The sequence below is a fragment of the Dipodomys spectabilis genome, unplaced genomic scaffold, assembly GCF_019054845.1.
Source record: "Dipodomys spectabilis isolate Male_0828 unplaced genomic scaffold, ASM1905484v1 ptg000042l, whole genome shotgun sequence".
In the NCBI taxonomy this organism is placed as follows: domain Eukaryota; kingdom Metazoa; phylum Chordata; class Mammalia; order Rodentia; family Heteromyidae; genus Dipodomys; species Dipodomys spectabilis.
The window spans coordinates 5116734-5140568 of NW_024870719.1; positions in this window are offsets into that span (position 1 = coordinate 5116734).

Sequence of the window (23835 nt, forward strand, 5' to 3'; positions counted from 1 at the left end):
GATGTTTCCATTCTCATCTCTGACTTTGTTCATTTGGATACGTTCTCTTTTCTTTTTTTGGTAAGATTTGTCAAGGATCCGTCAATTTTGTGTGTGTGTTTTTGAAGAACCAACTCTGTTTTGTTGATTCTTTCTATATTTTTGACTCTATTTCATTTAATTCTGATTTGATTTTAATTATTTGCTTTCGTCCACTGAATTGGGGTTTGGCTTGTTGCTCTTCTTCAAGGAGCTTCAGCTACATCATTAAATTGTTAGTTTGAGATCTCTCCAATTTGTTAATGTAGGAATTCAGAGCTATAAATGTTCCTCTGAGGACTGCCTTTGCTTTGTCCTAGAGGAGCTGGTAATTTGTATGTTCATTTTTGTTGAATATTATGAACATTTGAATTTCATTTCTAATCTCTTCCATGACCCACTGGTGGTTGCTTTCTCTCTTGATCACCTGGGGAAGGAGCAGACTTCCCAGAGGCATAATGAATCAGGTTTTTTTTTCTCATCTGGGCTTGGATTCTTAATGCGTTTTATTTGCAACCTGCTTTACAGTGGCACATTGGGGACCCACAGAATGATTTCCATGAAATTTAGTCCTCCCTGAAGGAAAGTCACTAATTATATGGGAACATACCTTCATTTTATAGACAAAGCTATAAATGTTAAGAGAGTTGTCCCAAATCACATAAGCAGAATTGGGCTTAAAAGTCAAGACTTCTGAATCCTAAAATTTGTTCCAGTCTCTAATACTTCATGAAAATACGTGGAAATTAAAATTCTACTTTACTTTGAAAAGAGTGGTAAATAAAATCATAATAATGTTTTTAGACCATGGCTAAGTAACATTTTACCATTATTGGCCTCAGCTGGCACCTATTTATTAGAGTTTTTAAAGTTTTGTTTTATTATAATTAACAAAAATAATTACATATACCGTGCCTTTGGTCTTTTTTATAACTGATTATTTTTAGATCATTTCCAGCTTGGCATGTACCTGACCTGTGATCTACTCACATTTAGCTTTTCTGTCTTCATGGGGATCATGGGCATGAGCCACCACATCCAACTTCTCTGAGAAGACAGAATTTCACAGATTTTTTCTTCCTGGGATGACCTGATACCCTGATCTTCCCAACCTCAACCTCTCATGTAGCTTAGGATGACAACTATGCAACCAACTAGCCATGGGTTTGAGAACCAATTTTATATACTTTACTTCCACTATGATTCTCCTATTATCAGCTGCTTATATAGCTAGGATTACAGGCACAAGCCACTTGTACCTGATTGATATAGCATTTTTTTCAACATACACCTACCGCCCATTTGTTTATCTTTTTTTGAGAAATGGCTATTCATATCCAAGTACTCTGACTACTTTTAAGCAGTTCTCTGTTGTCTTGTTTTGGAGTTTTGTGAATTTCTTGCATATTTTGGGTATTGATCTTTTTTCTGATGTATAATTGGTGACTATCTTCTCCCAATTCAAAGGTTGTCTTATCACTCACTATTATTTCCTTTGATGTGTTGAAGGTTTTTAGTTCGGTGAAAGCCTACTAGTTTACCTTTCCATTTATCGTTTATGATTCTGGAATCATATCTAAGTAATTTCTACCCAGACTAATGGAGCTTTTCTCTTATTATTTTATTTTAGCTATTTTATAACTTAAAGTCTTATGTTTAAAGATGTAATCAATATTGGTTGATTCTTGTATAAAGGATATTAAGGGTTCATTTTATTCCTTCTGTATGTTTATATCTGTTTTTTCCAGCATTTCAAGTCTTGGTATATTTGTAAAAATCAACTAACTGTAGGCACATAGCTTTGTTTCTTAGCTCTTTGCTCTATACCATTTCTTTATCTGTTTATGTGTCAATACCATTGTGTTTTGATTGCTATAGCTCTGTAATATATTTTGAATGTGGTAGTGTGGTGTCTCCAGTTTTATTCTTTTGTTCAAGATTGCTTAGATTATTCAGAATATTTTGTAGTTCTAAACAAACTTTAGAGTTGCCTTTCTATTTCTGTGGAAAACTGCAATTGCAATATAGATGAACGTTTCATTGTATCTGTAAATTGCTTTGGTGGTATGGATATTTTTTAAAGAATCAACTTCTCCAATTCATTGACATTGATGATCTTTCCATTTTATTTGTGTCATCTTTAATTTCTTTCATCAATGTTCTCTGATTTTGAGTAAAATCAGTATTTTGTCAAATACTTCTTTGTCAAATAAATTCTGATGTTCTTGACCCTCAATAAGCACTCACTGAATATCTATTCACAGCCAGTTCTGGGTACTGTGAGAGGAACTGGTGACATTGCATGTCCTTCCTCTCAAGGAATCCAGGCTCTTTTCAGAGTAATGTGTATTTTATTTTGTTGGTCATGAGACCTGAACTGTGGGCCTGGGTGTTGTCCCTCAGCTCTTCAGCTCAAGGGTAGCACTCTATCACTTGAGCCACAGTGCCACTTCCAGCTTTTTCTGCTTATGTGGTACTGAGGAATCGAACTCAGGGCCTCATTCATGTAAGGCAAGCACTCTACCACTAAGCCACCTTCCCAGCCCAGTAATGTGTATTTTAAAGTGAAGATAATATGGAAGAGTGTTCAAAATAAGGTGCTAAGCTTGAATACCTACTATATCTTTAAGAACCTAGATTAAGAAAGTATTAAAAACTTCTTCAGGAGGCTCTACGGTAGCCTGGGTAGACAAGTAAAATAAAACTACATGCATTCCTACATTAAGGATAATATTGAAATTCTCTTTAATATAAAAAAATAGTTAATTTGGGATTTCCCCAAAGTAGAAGGAATACATTCCTCTCCTTAGCAGCAGGATTACTCCAACAAACACCCACAGATACGCAAGTTTTTTATAAAAGTGGTATTGTATTTTTGTATATCCTACATGTCTCCTCTTGAACATTTTAAATATTGTCTAGATGGTTTATAATGCCTAATACCATGTGAGTGATATATAAATGCTTATCAGGTCTTATCATTTATGCTAAGATGCACAATATACAACATATTCTTCAGCAACATTATATTTTCAAATTGTGGTTGGATGTGAAATCTCCAGCTATGCAAGGCTGAAAAAACATTTTTTTTAATTTTTAGCAAACATAGCTAAGAAAATGCATAGAAAAGATCCATTATGAGTCAAATAGTGACAAATGGGCCACAAATTGCATAATGATTAATGCAGAATGGGTAATCCAAAATTCATAGAGAAATAAAACTGACATGCTAGAGGCTTAAAGCCACCTTTGTCTTGGCAATGATACTGGAAGGTAACATGTATTTTATTGCTATAACACAGATCCATTTTTGAGTCCAACTTTTCCTTTAGCAATACTGGGATTTAGACTCAGGACCGTGTACTTGTTAAGCAGGTGGCCTACCACTTGAGCCACAACCCTAGCCATTCTAGCTTTCCTTATTTTTATTTTATTTTTTTCCTTATTTTTAAAATATGATCTCTTTTTTCCCAGGCAAAAAGATGCCTAGACCATCATTTGTCTATTATATATTTCCCACATAGTTGGGACAACAAGTAAGATCTTGAGATAAGATCTTACAAATTTTTTCCAGGCTAGCCTCAAGCTATGATTTTCTTGGTCTCAGCTTCTTGAGTAGCTAGATTAGAGGCATGAACTCTTATATCTAGCTTGAGCCTAACTTTTTGCCAGACAGAGTTCTAGATAGCTAGGATACATTAGGACAAAGACATTTAACCTTGTGGACCTACATACTCATCAGATCAATATAAGAAATAACAGAAAATAATGAATATACAAACAATATAGAATGTTGGAGAGATACAGAGCTAATAAACAAAATGTGGTCATAGTAAAAAAAAGAGTACAGAGCATTTCTTTCTAAGTGTTCACAATAGACATCATTTTAAAAAGTGACATTTGAGTGTAGATTAGGTGAGGGATTTAGCTACATGGAGAAATAACATTCCACACAGATGCAAGAAGTCTTAAGACAGGCATTAAAATGGCATAGTCATAGAAATAGAATTATTAAGAGATAATGCAGTAGGGAATGAATTTATTCATAACACATCTTTTAGGATCTTGGGAAGACTTTGACTTTTAATGGAAGTGAAATGAGGTTCATCAGAAAAACAGGAGAAGAGGAGCTATATGATTTTACTGACATTTAGATTTATAACTGTGTGTTGTGTAGAGAGGGAGTGTTGCAAAGTTAGGAGCCAAGTGTATTATGGAAGCATTGCATCAACCTTTAGGATAGAGAAGAAGATAGAGTAGAAAGTAGTGTTGATCAGAATGGTAGCAATTCAGGTGTTGAGAAGTATACTTCCTTTTACATTTTGAAGACAGAACTGACACAATATGCTTGTAATGAATGTGTGAAATGAGCCAAAGAGCTAAAGATGACTCTAAAGTTATATCCTGAATCATAGTTGCTACTAATTCAGGTACAGCAGGTGGAAAGGAGATATGAGGAGTTCAGTTTTTATTGTGTTGAATTTCAGATGTCAACTGGATATCCAATGGGCAAGCTAATTGGGATATTGGATGCACATCTTTGGCATTCAGGAACAATAGCTGAAAGGGAAAACACTTGGCTCTGTATCCATGAGATCTGCCTCAATGGATCCAGCCAACTACAGATGAAAAATACTTGGGAAATAAACACTGTTTGTACTGAATATTTACAGACTAACCATTATGTTATACCAACTCTTCATATAGCATTTACATTCAGATTGAATCAAATGAGGTAATATAAGCAATTTAAATTTTACAGGAGAATGAGTACTTATTACATGCAAATGCTATGTTATTTCTTGTGAGACTTGGACCTTTGCAAGGTTTGATATCTGCAGGCATCCTGCAACCAATTCTCCATAAATATCAAGGAGGTATAGTATATATTAGACACTATTGTTATAAGATTGTTTTGAGGTATCTAGACAGAATGAAATCAACAAAGGAGTGATACAGATAAAGAAAAGGATCAAGTAGTAAGTTAGCTATGGGGTACTTCAACATTAAGAAATGAAGAAAAAAAGAAATGAAGAAAAAAAAGTATGAAAAATAAAGAAAGACAGCAAATCCTCAAAGAAACAACTACCCAATAAATAAGTGGGCTAAAGACTTAAAGAGAAACTTTTCTGAAGAGGAAAGAAGGATGGCCAATAGACACATGAAGAAATGCTCAGCCTCTTTAGCCATAAAAGAAATGCACATCAAAACCACCTCACCCCAGTTAGAACGGCTAGAATAAAGAAATCTATTAACAACAGATTGTTGGAGGGGATGTGGCCAAAAGGGAACCCAACTGCACTGTTGGTAGGAATGTAAACTTGTGTAACAACTCTGGAAAGCAGTATGCAGGTTCCTCAAAAGACTCCACATAGAGCTCCCCTATGACCCAGCAATCCCACTTCTGGGCATTTACCCAAATGATCAGAAACAAGGCCATCCTAAAGCTACCAGCACAACTATGTTTATAGCAGCATTATTCAGCATAGCTAAGATATGGAACCAACCCAGATGTCCCTCAGTCCATTGGTAAATGTAATCAATGGAATTCTATGCTTCCATCAGAAAGAATGACACCACCCCATTTGTTAGGAAATGAGAAGACTTGGAAAAATTATATTAAGTGAAGTAAGCCACACCCAAAGAAACATAGGTCCCATAGTTTCCCTCATTTACAATAACTAATATATGTCTAGGAAAATCTTACCAGACAAGCAGGAAAGGTCAAAAGCTGTGTACATGAGACCATATAAGATGATGCTAAGCAAAATGAACCCCAAGACATGGACACAAGATGTTTTATCTTTGTAGCTGTTGTTTTTAATGTACTATGTGGTATTTTGGGTTTTTTGTATGTTCTTCCCCCTTGGTATAACTCCTGATTTCACTGTATTTTATTTTGGTGCCCTTCGTGTATATATATAATTTAATTTGGGGAAGGGAAGGGAAATAACAAAATGCTGAAACAAGGATATAGGTTGACCCATTGTAACAATGAGATGTACAAGACACTGTGTTGAAAACTAACTTTATAACTTGGGTGGGGGAGAGGAGTTAAGGAGGTGGGGAGGGAAGGGATGGTAGGGAAAATACAAAGGAGGGAGTAACAATGCTTGATAGGAGATGTACTCATTACCTAACTCATGTAAGTGTAACCACTCTGTACAGTATCTTTACAATAAACTATAAAAAAAAGAAAGAAAGAGTAAAACAGAGATATAAAGAAAAAACTTGACAGTCTTAGAAATGAGCCCTGAGTACCAGTTTCTGAGGCTGCTTCCACCAAGGTGATAAAAGGTCAGTAAATTCAAGTCAATGTTTAGGTCAGTCATTTATCAAGAAGAGCAACAAGAGAAGATTACTTCCAAATTAGTCATTATAAATTTTCTCCTTTCTTTCCTTTTTACTTTCCTGAGAGTAAAAGGGTAGGAGGAGGAATTATGATACCTATCAGAGGAAAGTTTTGCAACAAGATATTCATTCATGTTTTGAGTAACTCTCCCCACACTGGATCGATATCCCATCTATAACAGTACAAAATTTTGACATGATAGTCACTTGGTCACTCCACTATATTTTCTTAATGCTTGTCTGCCATTTGCCAGGGTTGCCGGTTCTCTTCATTACTGAAGAAGTTGTATTCCTTTGTTGACACAGGCAGAATTAAGAAAGTGAGACCAGGATGTCAGCACTCATGTATATGAATCTGGGGATCAAAGAGGGAAATCATTGTAGGTGAGGATTATACAACACCAAATTATGCTTTTATTACTGAGATGTAGATTGAGTTGATATCCTTAATTCTACAGACAATACATTTTGCATACAGGTTTTAATAATGCACCTTAATAATTCAATTTCAGTTTCTAGACAAGCTCAGTTCCATCTGAGCTTGTGTGAGAATAGCAAAGAGAGAAAACTCAGGGAGCTTCTCTTAGCTAAATAACCTCTCATTTGTTTTATGAACAAACTTCCCATCTATGGTAGAATTGATTGAATAAAGTGGAGATGGAACAATGTTTCAAGATACAGCAGCTTTCCGAACAACATTATAAAAAAAATTTATTGTTTTGATACACTCAAGATTACAGTGTAATACTTCCTTTCACAAATATGCAAAATACTAAATGGCTTCCAAAGAGGAAATTTATTCTTCCATAAGGAATGTATGGCTTTTATAATCTGGACATGACATCTTACCACAAATGAGGTTGGAACTTTTTTTTAAAGGAAACTTTATTTTAAGCTGAAGCAATTCCCATAGCTCATGTCAACTAAGCCTAAGAGACATCCGAGTTCCAACTACACAGACTAAATTGTCCTCACTAAACATCAGGACATTCCAAAGAGACTCAAGAAGGCTCATGTACAGTTGTGGTTATAAGCAAGCCTATTGGAACTTAAAAACAGAACCCAAAATAATCAAGGCAATTTGCAAATAACTTAACCACCTGACAGAAAAAAATGATCAACACTTTTTAAAGGAAAAACACAAAATGTGGAATTCACAGAGTGGAGAAAACACCAGGGAATGTTTTCTTGAAGTTTATCTAATATGTCTAGTGGACAAGAAAAATAACTATAGTGAAGCAAAAAAAAAAATGTAACTCATCACTAAGAAAAAGAAATTAGCTACTACAGACACAAATAATCAAGAATCTTGAAAAAGGCAGTGCAAGAAACAAAAAGCTCATTGAGTGGAATTCAAGTAGGTGACCTGGTGGAAGAAAAGTTGAATGATATAGGAATATGAGTGTGTGTGTGTGTGTGTGTGTGTGTGTGTGTGTGTGCGCGCGCGCGCATGCGTGCACACGTGTGGTGTACAACTGATAATGAAATACAAAGGCCAAGGTATATAAATAAATAAACAGAGCCTCAGCAACTTACGCAACAACATTAAAAAGGCTAAAATATGTTAATCAAATCTCAGAAGGAAAAGAATGAAGGGAAGCTTAAACTATCTGAATAAGGAAAAGGATGTATAGAACTGTATCAACAAAAATCTTACCTTGTGTAACTAATCAAATATAGAAAAACTTTGACTAGAAGAATGCTTCAGGTGATAAGAGTGAGTACCTGCTTAACAACATGAGGCTCTGAATTCCAACCTGAATACCATCAAAAAAAGGGAGAAAGAGAGCAAGAAAGGAAGGGAAGAAGGAATGAAGGAAAGAAGAGAATGCTTTCAATCTTATAATTTGTTGAAAAATATAAATTGACAGATTCAGTAAATTCAGTGAATAAATCCAAGTAGAATTACTTGAAGGCATACTTAAAATTGTTGAAAACCAGGAATAAGGATAAAGAATAAAAATATAAAATAAAGATTAAAAAATAAAGAAGGAAACGAAGCAATACACATATTAAAAACAGAAAGGCAATGCTGCAGACTTTGCATAAGAAACAGTACAAGCCTCAGGACAACAGAATGATGTTTTTAAATTTTGAAAAGTAATTTTGTTCAGTCTGGATTGCTGTATCTAGTAAGGAGATTTGTTGTTTTTAAATAAGGATAAAGTAAAAGTACACACAAATGAAAAATGCTGAAAAGAATTTATAATTAGCAAACCTGTTTGAAAACTAAAAAATATTTCTCAGGTGTATATGCAAAGAAATGATTATGATAATTGGTCATATGCTGTATGGATTAAGGGAAGAAGATGGTGTGAAAGACACAGTGATTTTAGAAGAATCGGTATATTATCTTGATAATATTATGAGATTGTTGGAATTGAAATCCTAAAGGATAAGAATAAAATAGGATTGTCAAAAAACTGACTATAAGAAACTAAGAATATGGAAGGATTTATATTAGCAATGAATAGATTTGCTATTAGCAATGGTGAGGTTCATGCTAAGAATCTTGGGAATGGAATTGCTGTTAAAAGTGTGTCTTTGGAAAACGATATAAAATAGAGAGATGAGTCCTCAAGGCTGTAATTTCAGCTGTCACAGGAGAAGAGGCACCTGTTTTCCTACATGGCTCCTGTTATTCTCCCATGTACTGTTTTCTGGCCATGGTTTCCTACCTTGCTTCTGCATCCTGTCTCAGTCTCAAGGTCATTGGTGGGACATCTTCCAATTCTGTCTTCTTTGTAACTCTTTTCCAATGTATAATGGCTTGATAAAAAAAAATAAGAACTGAATGTATAGCACAGTTTCACTGAAGTATTGTAAAAATATTTCCCAAGAAACCAAAATGGAGGCAGCCTTTAAGAGATCTTTGGGGGGGCAATTACAGTTGAGACCCATAGGCTATTCTCCCAGTAAACCTGTGGTCAATCATTTTGAACACTGGGTCACCAAGGACATGATTGCCATTTTGTCTAAGTGGTGCAGAGTGACTTCTCTCCAAGTGCAGGTCACCGTGACTTTTAGTATGAGAAATTAGTGGGTTGCTAACATTGGCCAAAACAGGAGAATGATGGCGTCATGTACATCTCTGTCAAATGCGGCTGACATTTCCAGCTTTTATAACAATTGTCCATAGGCCTCATAGGATTTATGTGTGTTTTCTCCTTAGGTAGAATAACAAAAACTGTAGCAGGATCTTCTTAGGATAGAATGAGAAGGCAGTAAAATAAATCTACTTGAGACTTTAGCCAACAGTGTGTATGTTCAATCAATTTCCTAAAGATTTGAATGCTTTTTTTTTAATCCACCAATATAATATAAACTGAATTACATGACAGGTGGACCTCTTTTCTATTACATAAGTAGTTCCTTTAAGCATAAGCACTATAAAATCAGCTCTGTAAGAGATTGTTTAAATGTCTCAATGGATCTTTCTACAACCATTCCACTTTTCACTGTTTTCCATCTGAGCAACAATAATTAACATCATCTGTCACATAGATCCATTATGCACTGCTTTTACTTCATTGTCTGGCTCCCAAACTTACTTTCTGGTGTCGTCATGTTTGTTCTTTCAACTTGTCTGCTGAAAGACACAGTAGTATGCATGAAAGGATCCATGAAAGGATGTGCCACATACATGCCATGGGACAATGCAGAGGCAGACAGACACAGGAGAAAGATTATTAGAAGATTTATTACAGGAGCCATATTTTCCCTGGAGAGAGAGCACATGGCAGCCTCCACTATCTAGGTAGCAGCAGGGTCTGGGGGGAAGGAAGTGAGGTAGATGGGAGGGTCTGGGCAGAGAGAGGGAGGGGCCAGCTGTAGGGTGGGAACTCTAAGGCAGAGTGGGGCTCAGGTCTGATGCCAGGGGACCAGGCAGAGGCAGACAGGCCCAGAAGAAAGATCATTAGAAGGTTTATTTGAGGAGCCATGTTTCCCCCAAAGAGAGACCACGTGGCAGCCTCCGCTATCTAGGTACCAGCAGGGTCGGGGGGGGGGGGGGGGGCGGGGTAGGAAGTGAGGTATATGGGAGTTCAGGTGAGTCTGGGCAGAGAGAGAGTCTGGGCTGTATGGTGGGAATTCCAGGGCAGGGTGGGGCTCAGGTCTGGTTGGAGCTGAGGACCAAAGGTGGGAATAATGCTTACAATCTAGTTCTGACTATACATATGATTACAAATTTTTAAAAAATGTATTCAACTCAGTGGTAGGAAGCCTATGATAAAGATTTCGCATTTGATCTAGGTGGTAGATAGCTAACCAATTGTGAATTATTTTAACAAAAGGAAATGCCATGGCTTATGTAATGGACTTCTCATTGCTCCCTTAAATGTCAGTTTTTAACAAACTTTGTTAGTCAGGCACTAAATGAGGCACTTGATGCGATAGTATACAAGTTATAATTCCTAAAGCGCTTTGGCCTGGAAGGAAAGGCAGACAGATAAAGAGAATGTGATGTGTATGTGACAACTCAGAAGACATATTGAGACTGTCTGGAGATCAAGCCTCTTGAATTGAGACTTATAGGTTGAGTAAGGAAGTTAGGAGGATCACATCAGCAGCAGGAAGGGCATATGAAAAAATGTAAAGTTTTGACAGAATAATTTTTAATTTATTTTTAAAAAATTGGGAGTAGCCAAGCACCAGTATTTCACACCTATAATCCTAGCTTCTCAGGAACCTGGAATTGGAGACTTGTGATTCAAAGCAGCCTGAGCAAGAACATCTGTTACATTCTTGTCTCCAATTAATCACCAGAAAAGTCAGAAGTGGAACTGTGGATCCAGTGGTAGAGTGCTATCCTTGAGATTAAAAAAAAAAAAGTACTCAAAGACAATACCCAGGCTATAAGTTCAAGCCTCTTGACCCACACCAAAAAAAGTAGATTACCCATGGCTGAAACTTACAGTAGAGAAAAAGAAGAATGTAAAGAACTAGAAAAAATAGAACAGTCTTGTATGTTGTGCTAATGTTAGGATTTCCCCTGGAAATATAGACAGGATATATAGACAATAACTTGAAGTTATGATCTTCTTATAGAAAAGAATGCAGTATGCATAGGCTAGAGGAGGTCAAGAATGCCTTTAGGGATAAAAGGAGTATTATACTTCATTAATTTTATGACGTACAGATTTCCCCCCTTACATTTATTATCTCGGAAGCCTAAATTCTTGCCTCTAATTCACCATTAATAGCTTGCTGTAGGTTAACTGGAAACTTTGTTTTCTTTCCAGTGATTCAAAACTTACTGGTACAGTTTACAAAGAATGGCAACTTGAATTCAGGTAAATAACATCAGGAAAGCATAGTCTTAACCAAAATGATAACTGAAGAGAAGCAGTTGAAGAGAAGTATGAGCAAAGTAAAGAGGTTGAATTATCAGGATTTGACAGCTTTGTATGATGGAATATGAATTTGAGGGAAAGGCTGGTGATGATCCTGTTTTTATTTTTCTTTGTTCTTTTCATTTGGGAAGTTGGGGTGCTGTGGTTCCATTAACTGACACACGAAGAACTCCACAGGGATTGTGGAGGGAACGGCAGGAGTTGGCAGTGGAGACAAAGTTCTGCAAAAGGGAAGGTCCTGGGGAATACTCATGTGAGAACATCAGTGATTGCATCACCTCTGTTTATGGATGCAATCTTCCCCTTCCTTCCTACCTTCCATCATTCAAGTTAGATCATTGGTGAGTTAGGCACCGCTGCTTGTGAAAAAAAAATCTGAAGAAGAGATCTAGGCTCTTCTGATTTGCTTGTTTTTTAAATCCACAAACAAATAGAGTAGCCACACTTGAGCTTCCAGGGAAATAGTTTCCATTAAAAAATAGCTCTGTGTTGACCTCTAAAATTGAAGCCTCTGTCCTATTTATATCTAACAGATTTCTCATTTTAAAAATCTAGTTTCTGTCATTCTCTTCTTTCTCTTCCTCCTCTCCTCTTTCTCCTCCTCTTCTTTCTAACTTTTTTAGTTCATTTAGCGAAGTATTATTTTATATGATCATATGCACATAGTTATTGGGCCTTTGTGATCTGCTTCTATGAATATCCTCCTTTGATCTCACTGTGTGAATATCTAGAGACCTGTATAATCTATCATATCCCAGTATATTTATTTTTGTCTTTTGCCACCAATGTGTTTACTTGTAGGTTTATAGGCAATTCTAGTTACCACAAGTGAGAGAAAACATACAATGTATGTTTCTTTGGGTCTGGCTTCTTTCACTCAATATAATTTTTTCCAAGCCTTTCTATTTCCTTATGAATGTAGCAATGTCATTCTTTCTGATGGAAACATAGAAGTCCATTGTGTATATATACCACATTTTCTTGATCCATTCATCCACTGAGGGGCATCTGGGTTGGTTCTGTATCTTGGCTATGGTAAACAAATCTTCAATGACCATGGTTGGGCTGGTAGCTTTAGTGTAGCTTTGTTTGTCATCATTTGGGTAAATGCCCAAGAATGAGATTGCTAGGTCATAGGGGAGCTCATATTTAGCCTTTTGAGAAACCTCTATACTGCTTTCCAGAATGGTTGAACAAATTTACATTCCTACCAACAGTGTAGTAGCATTTCCTTTTGGCCACATCCTTGTCAGCATTTGTTATTGTTAGTTTTCTTGAGAATGGCCATTCTTTTTTTATTTTTTTAATTTTAATTTTAATTTTTTGTGAATATACTGTACAGAGGGGTTACAATTACATGGGCAAGATAATGAGTACATTTCTTTTTTTAATTTTAATTTTAATTTTTTTGTGAACATACTGTACAGAGAGGTTACAATTACATGGGCAGGATAATGCATACATTTCTTATCACGCATTGCAGCCTCCTCCTTTGTTTACCCTTCACATCCCTTCCCAGACTCCCCCCCGCCCCCCCCACCCAATTCTCCCCCCCCCCCACCCCCCCCACCCCCCGCACCAAAGTTGTAAAGTTAGTTTTCGACATGACAACTTGTACTTCTCATTGTTGCAACAGGTCCATCTGTATCCTTAAACGACTTGTTTTTCCCCATCTCCTCCACAAATTATACTGACATCAAATATAGTGAAAGCAGGGGTTATACTATGGGTGAGGTGGAATCTCAATGTTGTTTTGATTTGCATTTCTTTTATGGCCAGAGATGTTGAACATTTCTTTATGCATCTATTGGCCATTCTTTCTTCTTCTTCTGAAAAGTCTCTCTTTAAGTCTTTAGCCCACTTGTTAATTGGGTTGTTGATTCTTTGAGGGTCTATTTTGGGTCTATTTTAAATATGAGGCCCTTGTCTGATGCATAGCTGGTAAAGATCTCCCATTCTGTGGGCGTTCTATATCTTGCTAACTATGTCCTTTGCCATGTAGAAACTCTTCTGTTTGATACAAGCCCAGTTATCCAGCCTTTCTTTTATTTGTTGTATTTCTGGATCTTTACTTATGGCAAAAGCAATCTTTACCAGGAAGAACAGTGTTGGAGGAATATCAATACCAAACTTTAAACTCTATTACAAAGCTATAGTAATAAAAACAAGTTGGTACTTGCACAAGAATAGGCCTGAAACCTGGGCACTGGTGGCTTATACCTGTAATCCTAGCTACTCAGGAGGCTGAGATCAGAGGATTGTGATTCAAAGCCAGCCAGGGCAGGAAAGTCCATGAGACTCTTATTTCCAGTTACCCACCAGAAAATCAGAAGTGGCACTGTGGTTCAAAGTGGTGGGGCATTAGCCTTGAGCAAAAGAGCTCAGGGACAGTGCCGAGGCTCTGAGTTCAAGCCCCATGACCACCATCAGAACCACTACCAACAATGACCAAAAAAAAAAAATAGAAAAAGAAAAAGAATAGGTCTGAGGACCAATGGAACAGAATAGAAGACCTAGAAATGAACCCATGGACCAATAGCCACCTAATATTTGATAATGAAACCAAAGACACAGGTTGGAAGTAAAACAGCCTCTTCAACAAATGGTGCTTGCAAAATTGGCTATCCACATGCAGAAAACTGAAGCTAGAGCTTTATATATCACCCTCACCAGAATGAATTCAAAAGACAAAGGACCTCAATGTAAGGCCAGATACCATAAAAAATACTATAGTAATTGATAGGGGAAACACTAGAGCTCCTAGGCATGGGTCTTCTTTCTTCTTCTCAGAGTCTCACTATATAGTCCATACTGATTCAAACTTGCCATCTTCTTACCTTAGCTTCCTGAGTGGTAGGATGCTCGCTCTCTCTCTCTCTCTCTCTCTCTCTCTCTCTCTCTCTCTCTCTCTCTCTCTCTCTCTCTCTCTCTTTCTCTCTGTCTTTCTCTGTTTTTGTGATGGTGGCAGTACCAGAATTTGAATTCAGGACCTTGTGCTTGCCCAGTTTTCTTTATTGGATGGTGCTGAATCACTTGAGCTGTGCCTCCAGCTCTGTTTATTTCTGGTTATCTTGGAGACAGTCTCATAGAATTTTCTGCATGGACCAGTTTGTGCCACAATCCAGTTGATCTCGGGATTACAGGCATAAGCTACTGGTGCCCACTTCAATTTTCTTTTTCATTTCTAGATGATATTTATTTGAAATATAACCTTCACCATCTTATAGAAAAGCCAATGTCCATTAGTTCTATTTGGATTCTGAAATTCACATTTAACAAAATTCCCAAGAACATTTTATCTTTATTATTTCAAAGATGAGGATTGTGCTATATAATCCTCAGACAATTGTTTGCAAGAATAATTAAAAGATAAGAGAAATAGTAGAGTATTCCAATATGATTATGTCATGTCTCCCTCCATAAAATCCAGAATGACCAGCATGAGGCATTGCTTGAGTAGGTATTTGCCAAGAGCTCTGTCAGTCACTGCCTCATTCTTCAATGTAGTGGGGCTCAGAACCTCTGAAGGTGGTCGAAAGAAACCTTTAGCAGAAGAAACCCTGGCCAAGTGCAGTCATTTCATAATTTCACTGAGTTCAAGAAAAAAATGGGCTAAACTGAAGATAGCATATTACAGGCCTATTAATGTTTCGGGGTCTCCTATAAGCTAATGTTCACTTTAGCAAAACCTAATAAACTTTAATGTATTTATAATGTACCATGTGATTTTTTTTTTGTTTCTTTGTATGTTCTTCCCCCATGGTATAATCCCTGTTTCATGGTATTTGATTCAGGTGGCCTGCATCTTGTATATACATTTTCTAATTTGGGGAGGGGAAGGGAAATAACAAAAAATGCCTAAATAAGGATACAAGTTGATCCATTGGAACAATGCGATGTACAAGACACTATGTTGGAAACAATTTTTGGGGGGGAGGGAGGAGTTAGGGAAGTGGGGAGGGAAAGGATAGTAGGGGAAAAACAAAAGAGGAGGTAATAATGCTTGATAGGAAATGTACTCATTACCTTACTCATGTAAATGTAACCCCTCTGTACAGTATTTTTACAATAAAAATATATTAAAAAATCAGTGATGATATTGAGAATTCCTTTGCCACTGTCTATTTTAGAGCAATACAAGGGTTACCTTGCCACTGTCTAATTCAGGCCAATACAACAGAGAAATCTCTAAGAGGCATCTGTGAAGGCTTCTCAAAGGTGAAGAGCCAAACCCAAATTAGTTTTCTCCCAGGAGCCTACCCTTCAACAAATGTGTTAACTTCATTTTAACCCAGACCCTTTTCTTGAATTTCAAGAAAGGCTCTGAAATGACTATAGTAGGCCAGAGAATCTTGTCTGTCATTTACAGCAGTGGAAAAATCAGAGTAAGTGAATTCTATGGGTTTTCAATAAAAATGTTAATATCTCCCTTAGGTATGAACAAAGGACACTGCCTTTCAATACCGAGTTGTTTAAATCCACAGAAACTAGAGAGAGAGAGTGTAGAGTTGAAACTGAGGGGAAAGAGAGAGACACAGAGAGAGATTAGAGAGAACTTGGAGATTTGTAGTGCTTTAGAGGAATTTAATCTATGCAAAATGAGATAAAGTCAAACTGCTCTAGTCTGATAATTACAGTAGGCCCCCACCCCTGTAAAAAGTGACTTCAAGTCTTTCACTCAAAGAATCACATGGCCCTCTGGAAATTCCCTCAGAAAATAACTCCCTCTTTTTTTCCAATTACAGAAAGTGCAGGTAGTTTTTAAACAAGAGCAGTATAATTTTAACACATAGAAAATTGTTCACACCTATCAGCAATTTGTCACTTTGTATTTCAAGACTAGAAATGGATACCCCTAGAAGATAAATAAGATAGCACAGAGACTTGTCTGTACAAGACTTTGACTGAATCACTTTTTTAAAGCTTACCTATTAATATCAGTTAAGGAATACTTGGTATGCACAGATATCATGTTAAAACTATTTCATGTAGTAGTAGCTCTTTAAATTTGGAGTACTTGTAATTATCTCTATTTCATAGAGACATAAATTGAGGCTCAGATAAGTCTCCTGCCAAAAGTCAGCTTGTACATACCTATGTCTAATCTGGGGAGGAGAAGGGGAATAACAAAATGCTGAAACAAGGACACAGGATGACCCATTGCAACAAAGATACCCACAGGACAGTGTATTAGAAATGAACTTTACAACTTCAAGCAGCTGGGGGTGGGGCAGGGAACAGGTGTGTGGGAGGTGGGGTGGGAAGGGATAGTGGGAGGGACATCAACCAGGAAGGGAAGGGTCACAATGATCGACATGTAATGTACTCACTGCCTTACTCATGTAAAAAAAATTAAAACATTTAAAAAGTCAAAGGGCTAATGGGAAGTTGTTGAGATTGGGAACTCAAGCATGGTGAGGAAGTATGGAATAAATTCATGGTAAATGGCATTTTCAAGGATAGTGATTCTGTTTCTGCAGAATTGTTCTCATTCACAAAATCCAACATCTGTTTTCTTCTCATCTCTATGTGAAATACTTTTCTATCCCAGTCTCACTAATTCTCAAGCCACCCACACAGTATTTAAATTATGCTCATAAATAAATACAAGTTGTTTACCATCTCATCATAATTTCCTACTGAAACCCTGGTAATAAAGCAAATTTAATCATCCACATTATTATCATTTTACCATTTTCTAAATAAAATGTGATATTTATGCTTGGAAAGTGACTGGGTAATACAGTGGTCACTTGAACTTGATAATTCTAATTGCTTCTAAATGCATTCAGTGACTAAAGAAAGACATCACTAGGGATGCCTGCAGAGGAAATAGGAAGAAATAAGGAGGTCATTATTCCCCTGACCTGCTCCAGGGTAGGTGGCTGTCATGGCCTTGAACGTCAAGGCTTCAAGAAATAACATTACCAAAAACAACAATGACAACAACAAAAGTTCCCTGAGGAATTATAGCTAAATGTCAGGTTTGAATTTGTGTAGTAAATAGATTGCTTCAGAAAACATGGTCTTCTGTGTATATTGCAAAAATCAAGCCAGTTAATGGAATTTATTATATGGCTATCTAAGAGAGTGTGTGTGTGTGTGTGTGTGTGTGTGTGTGTGTGTGTGTGCACACGTGCGTGCACGCACGCGCCTATATTGCAACTGAATCAGGACTTCATATTTTTTGTGTGGCTTTTTCACCCAAGGGTGGTGCTTTATCACTTGAGCCATAACTTCACTTCCATCTTTTTGCCTGTTATTAAAGATAATGTTCTTAAATTTGTCTGCATGGGCTGGCTTCAAATGACAATCCCCAGATCTCAGCCTTCTTAGTAGCTACTGTTACAGGACTGAGCCAGAGGGGCCTGGCTCATCTAAGTATTTTTCATGAACTTTCTAATCCTTAACTACCAAGTTCTTTCTTTCTTTCTATCTATCTATCTATCTATCTATCTATCTATCTATCTATCTATCTATCTATCTATCTATCATCTATCTATCAGCATCTCTATGCTATAACTTCTGCCAGATGTTGGTTTCATCTGTAGGCATATAATATTAAATTATTTTATCATTTAAATCTTTTCCAAAGGCAAATAATTCTCATGCTTTCCTGATAGGTCTCTGAGATGGGTCACTGAGTCACACATTGCTAAGGAATGACATCATTCCCTTGTACATACCCTCACCTTGGAATATGGCATAGAACAATTGTTGCTTCTAGATAATAGGTGATGAATAGCTAAGAGATAAATTAAAGGTCACTCCTCTGTGCTTCATTTATAATATGGTAAAAATCAGTACTGTGGATATGCAGTGCTCTCTATAGCCCCTTCTTAGGAGACTACAGTGACATAGTCTCTGATGGACTGAAGAAGTAAGCTGAGTTCTGGGATCTGAGTGTAGTCTCTATGTGTTCAGCTGCTAGTAAGAAAATGAGAGCCCTAGTCATACAACCATAGGACATACATTTCCCAACAACTTGAATGAACTTGGAAAATGATCCCAGACTCTAGATGAGCTTGTGGCCTGTCATCGCCACAAGCACATTCAGATCTGAAGCAAAGGACCAGCTAGACCCAGCTCTAATATTAGTTTGTTTCCTAATGTTGTTATGCATAGATTGTGTGGTAACTTGTCACAAAATAATAGAAAATGAATACAGAGGTCAGGGTCTACCTAATCCATTCACTATCCAGTTGAAAAGGACTGGATTTTAAGAAATTGTGGAATATTAATGTAATTTAAAATGGTTTCCACTATTCTGATAGCTCACTTTAGTACATCAATCAAGTAAATAGTCTTTGTTCCCTGCCTCCTCCTTTCTTCCCTTTCTGAGATTAGACTCAAGGCCTTTTCTTTCACTCAAACCATGCCTTCAGTCCTTTGTGTTTTTAGGTAATTTTATTTATTTTGTCTGGTATTTGTACCACTGTACCAGACCCATATATTTTAATTATATTTAAATGAAAATCATTTAGAAACCTCAACTGCTTTCAAACATTGTTTTCATGCGGCTATTGCTTTGTTTTCCTGAGTAATGATGGGTGATCTAATCAGAAGAGGCATCTTATTGGTAAAAGAAGAAAATATGGGCTATATTATTATTCCTGGAGAAATCCCAGAGCATAAGTTTAATGCAAAGATGTCTTTGATTAGATGCTATTCCAGTTTTTTAAAAATAACTACTTACATTTGTAAATTTAAAAACCTTTATGTGATCTTGTCAAACCTTACAAAATTGTACACTAAGTGATGGAATTCTGTTCTCTGATCTCAGCAGCATCTCCACACAGGCATTTCATCACTGATTTTTAATGCATCCCATAGGAAACATGTGTTACATTTGCATGCTCATGTACCATTGTGGATCTTTACCATTATCAGCATGACTGATTTTGGACATATATAGTAGCACAGAACCCTTGCTACCCTTTATCTTATTTTTTGACTATCACCACGTGTTTTAGAGATATTTCTTTTCCACAATTTGTCTAAAATAACTTCATAATATTGCAAGTATATACACACATACATATTGTATATGCTAATACAATATGATACATATTGTGTGTAATATCTCCTTAAATGTATTTAATCCTATCAACCCTAGGAAACAGATACTTCCTTAGCCCTGATCTGTATGTGAGGACACTGAGTCACAGAGAGGTTAAGGAGCTTGTTCAGTGTCACAGATCTAGAAAGTGTCAACAATACCCAGCTGCTAATCCAGGCAAGAGAACCCAGGGCTTATGAAACTGCCTAACTGTGTTCATACTTTGTGTGTGTGTGTGTGTGTGTGTGTGTGTGTGTGTGTGTGTGTGTGTGTTGGATGTTATAGTTTTTCAGTTTTTCATAAATATCATGGATTGAATTGCTTTCCAAAGATGTTGTGACAATGTTACAGTTGCTGCCAGTATGTGATAGTTCTGTTTTTCTCACAACTTTGCCAACACTGTATACTATCAAATATTGCCAAAGTTGGCAGCTAAAAAATGCTAGCTTTGCTTTGCTTTCATGTGCATTTATTTGTCTAAAGAATTGGGCATTTTTCCATGTGCTTATAAGCCATATGTGTTTATACATTCTAGGACATACCTATTATATTTTCTAAAGGGTTTGAGGGGTTTTGTTTTTATTTATTTATTTTTTGCCAGTTCTGGGCTTGAAATCTGGGCCTGGGTGTTTTCTCTGAGGTTCTTTTGCTCAAAGCTAGGCTCTACCACTTGAGCCATGGCCTCATTTCAAGCTTTTTTTTTTTTTTTGCATAGTTTATTGGAGATGAGTCTCTTGGAATTTCCTGCCCAGGCTGGTTTCAAACCACAATCTTCAGATCTCAGCCTTCTGAGTAGGTAGGATTCAGGCATGAGCCACTAGCACCTAGCAGGTTTAAACATTTTTCATATAGTTTTTTAGAGATTTCACACTTTTAAAGGAAAATAGCTGCTTCCGTTTCATTGTATTACAAATATTCTTCCCCCAATTTGGGGTAGTATACATTTTTTTAATCACTCATTTCTTTTCTTTTATTGTATGTTAATTATACAAAGTAAGGAATTTCATCAGGATATTTTCATACAGGTGCATAATATACTTGGATTGTATTCTTTTTTAATATTGTTTAATTTTTTATTGTAAAGGTGATGTACAGAGGGTTACAAAAGTCAGGTAATGAGTACATTTCTTTTTGCTACCTCTTCTCTCATTTTCTCCCAGCTTTATCCCTGGAAACTCCCTTCCCCCCACAAGTTGTATAGTTCATTTCCAACAATACCTAGTGAGAATCACTGCTGTATTGGTTCACCCTTTGTCCCAACATGTCTGTGTTCCCCCTTCCCCTCCCCAGACAGGTAAACTTACATACAAGACAAAAGGTACAGAAATATAAAATAGCAACCAAGGAGTAAAACAAAACAAAACAAAACCTAAAAACTAAAAAGCAAAAAACCCCAAAACTTCATTTCCATTTGTTGTGTTTCATTTCAATTGACATCATTTTATATGATCATATGCACAAGGCTATTAAGCCTTTGTGATCCTCTCCTAAGAATATCCTCCTTTGGTCTTACTATGTGAATGTTTAGAGTTCTGAATAATTTATGTCCAAGTGTAATTGTTTTTGTCTTTTAACATTCAATGTGTTACTTGCAGATTTATAGGCACATTCCAGTTACTGCAAATGAGGGAAACCATGCAACCTGTTTCTTTGTGTCTGATTTACTTCACTTAATATAACATTTTCATGTTTATCCATTTCCTTATGAGTGATTCAATATCATTCTTTGTGATGGAAGCATAGAATTCCATTGTGTATATATACAATGGATTATATTCTTATGCCCCTCTTTCCTTTTTCTTTGTCCACTTCCCATTCCACATCACTAGTTGTCTTTTTACTTTCATGTCCTTTTAGCCTCCAGTTTCCATGTGTGAGAGAAGATATATGACTTCATCTGTGTGGGACTGGCTTATTTCACTGAATAAGATGATCACCAGTTTTCTCATTTTCTCATAAATGACATAATTCCATTCTTCTAAATAGCTGAACAATCCTCCGCTATATGCATAAACCAGTTTCTTTATCCATTCATCCATTGATGGGCACCTCAGGTGATTCCATGATTTGGCTATTGTGAACGGGGGTATGAAGCCATCTCTGTAGTAATCTGCTTTTTATTCTTTTGCTTATTTATCCAGACGCAGACTGGCTACCTTGTATATAAGTTCCATGGAAAATTTTTAGAGACCCTTTATACTGATATTTATAGTAACTAGATTAATTTGCATTTCCATCATCAGTGAATAAAAATTTCTCCTCTTGCACCCTAATCCTCAACTACATTTGTTGTTATACTTTTTTTAGTATATCTTTTTTATTGTAAAGATACTGTACAGAGGTGTTACAGTTACATGAGTAAGGTAATGAGTACATTTCCTATTGAGCATTGTTACCTCCTCCTTTGTTTTTCCCCTACCATCCCTTCCCTCCTCACCTCCCTAAAGCCTCCTTCTCCCCTCCTCCAAAGTTGTAAAGTTCATTTTCAACATAGTGTCTTGTACATCTCATTGTTACAATAGGTCGACCTTATTTCAGCATTTTGTTTTTCCTTTCCCCTCCCCCAATTAGAAAAAATGTATAAACAGGATGGAATAGAATTGAAAACCCAGAAATGAACCCACAAACCTATAGCCACCTAATCTTTGATAAGGGAGCAAAAAAAAATAGAATGGAAGAAAGACAGCCTCTTCAGTAAATGGTGCTGGCAAAATTGGTTAATCACTTGTAGAAAACTAAAGCTAGATCCTTATACATCACTCTGCACCAGAATCAACTCCAAATGGATCAAAAACCTTGGAGTCAAAGCAGACACCCTGAAAACTTTACAGGACAAGATAGGAGAAACCCTAGGTCTCCTTGGCACAGGTTGAAATTTTCTTAATAGAGACCTAGAAACACAACAAATCAAAGAAATGTTGGACAAATGGGATTGCATGAAACTGCAGAGTTTCTGCATTGCAAAGGACATAGCTAGCAAGGTCAATAGAAAGCCTATGGATTGGGAGAAGATCTTCACTAGCCATACAATGGACAAGGGTCTCATATCTAAAATATACCTGGAACTCAAAAAATTAAATCCCCAAAGAACAAATCCTCAAAGAAACAACTGTCCAATAAATAAGTGGGCTAAAGACTTAAAGAGAAACTTCTCTGAAGGGGAAAGAAGGATGGCCAATAGACACAAAGAAATGCTCAATCTCTCTAGCCATAAAAGAAATGCAAATCAAAACAACATTGAAATTCCACCACACCCCAGTTAGAATGGCTATAATCAAGAACTCTAATAACAACAGATGTTGGAGGGGATGTGGACAGAAGGGAACCCTACTGCATTGTTGGGAGTGTAAACTTGTTCAACCACTTTGGAAAGTAGTATGGAGGTTCCTCAAAAGACTCCACATAGAGCTCCCTATGACCCAGAAATCCCACTTTGGGCATTTACCCAAATGATCACAAATAAGACCATACTAAAGCTACCAGCACAACTATGTTTATTGCAGCATTATTTACCATAGCTAAGATATGGAACCAACCCAGATGCCCCTCAGTAGATGAATGGATCAAGAAATCGTGGTATAACAATGGAATTCTATGCCTCCATCAGAAAGAATGACATTGCCCCATTTGTTAGGAAATGGAAAGGCTTGGAAAAAATTATATTAAGTGAAGTAAGCCAGGCCCAAAGAAACATAGGTCCCATGGTTTCCCTTATTTGCAATATCTAGTATAGGTATGAGTCAAGCGGAAAAAGTCAGAGAATGTGATGTTAGGAAAACGAACCCTCAAATATGTATTTTAATGTTTTTGTTTCTTTCATGCATGTGTTTCTAACACATTTATAAGATTATTTCTTTGTTGCTTTGTATGTCCCTCCCCCACAGTGTAACCCCTGCTTTCACTATATTTGATGTCAGTATGACAGGTGGAGGAGACGGGGACAAACAAGTCGTTTAAGGATTCAGGTGGACCTGTTGCAACAATGAGAAGTACAAAATGTCATGTCAAAACCAGCTTTACAATGTCGGTGGGGGGGGGGGGGAGGGGGGGTATGAT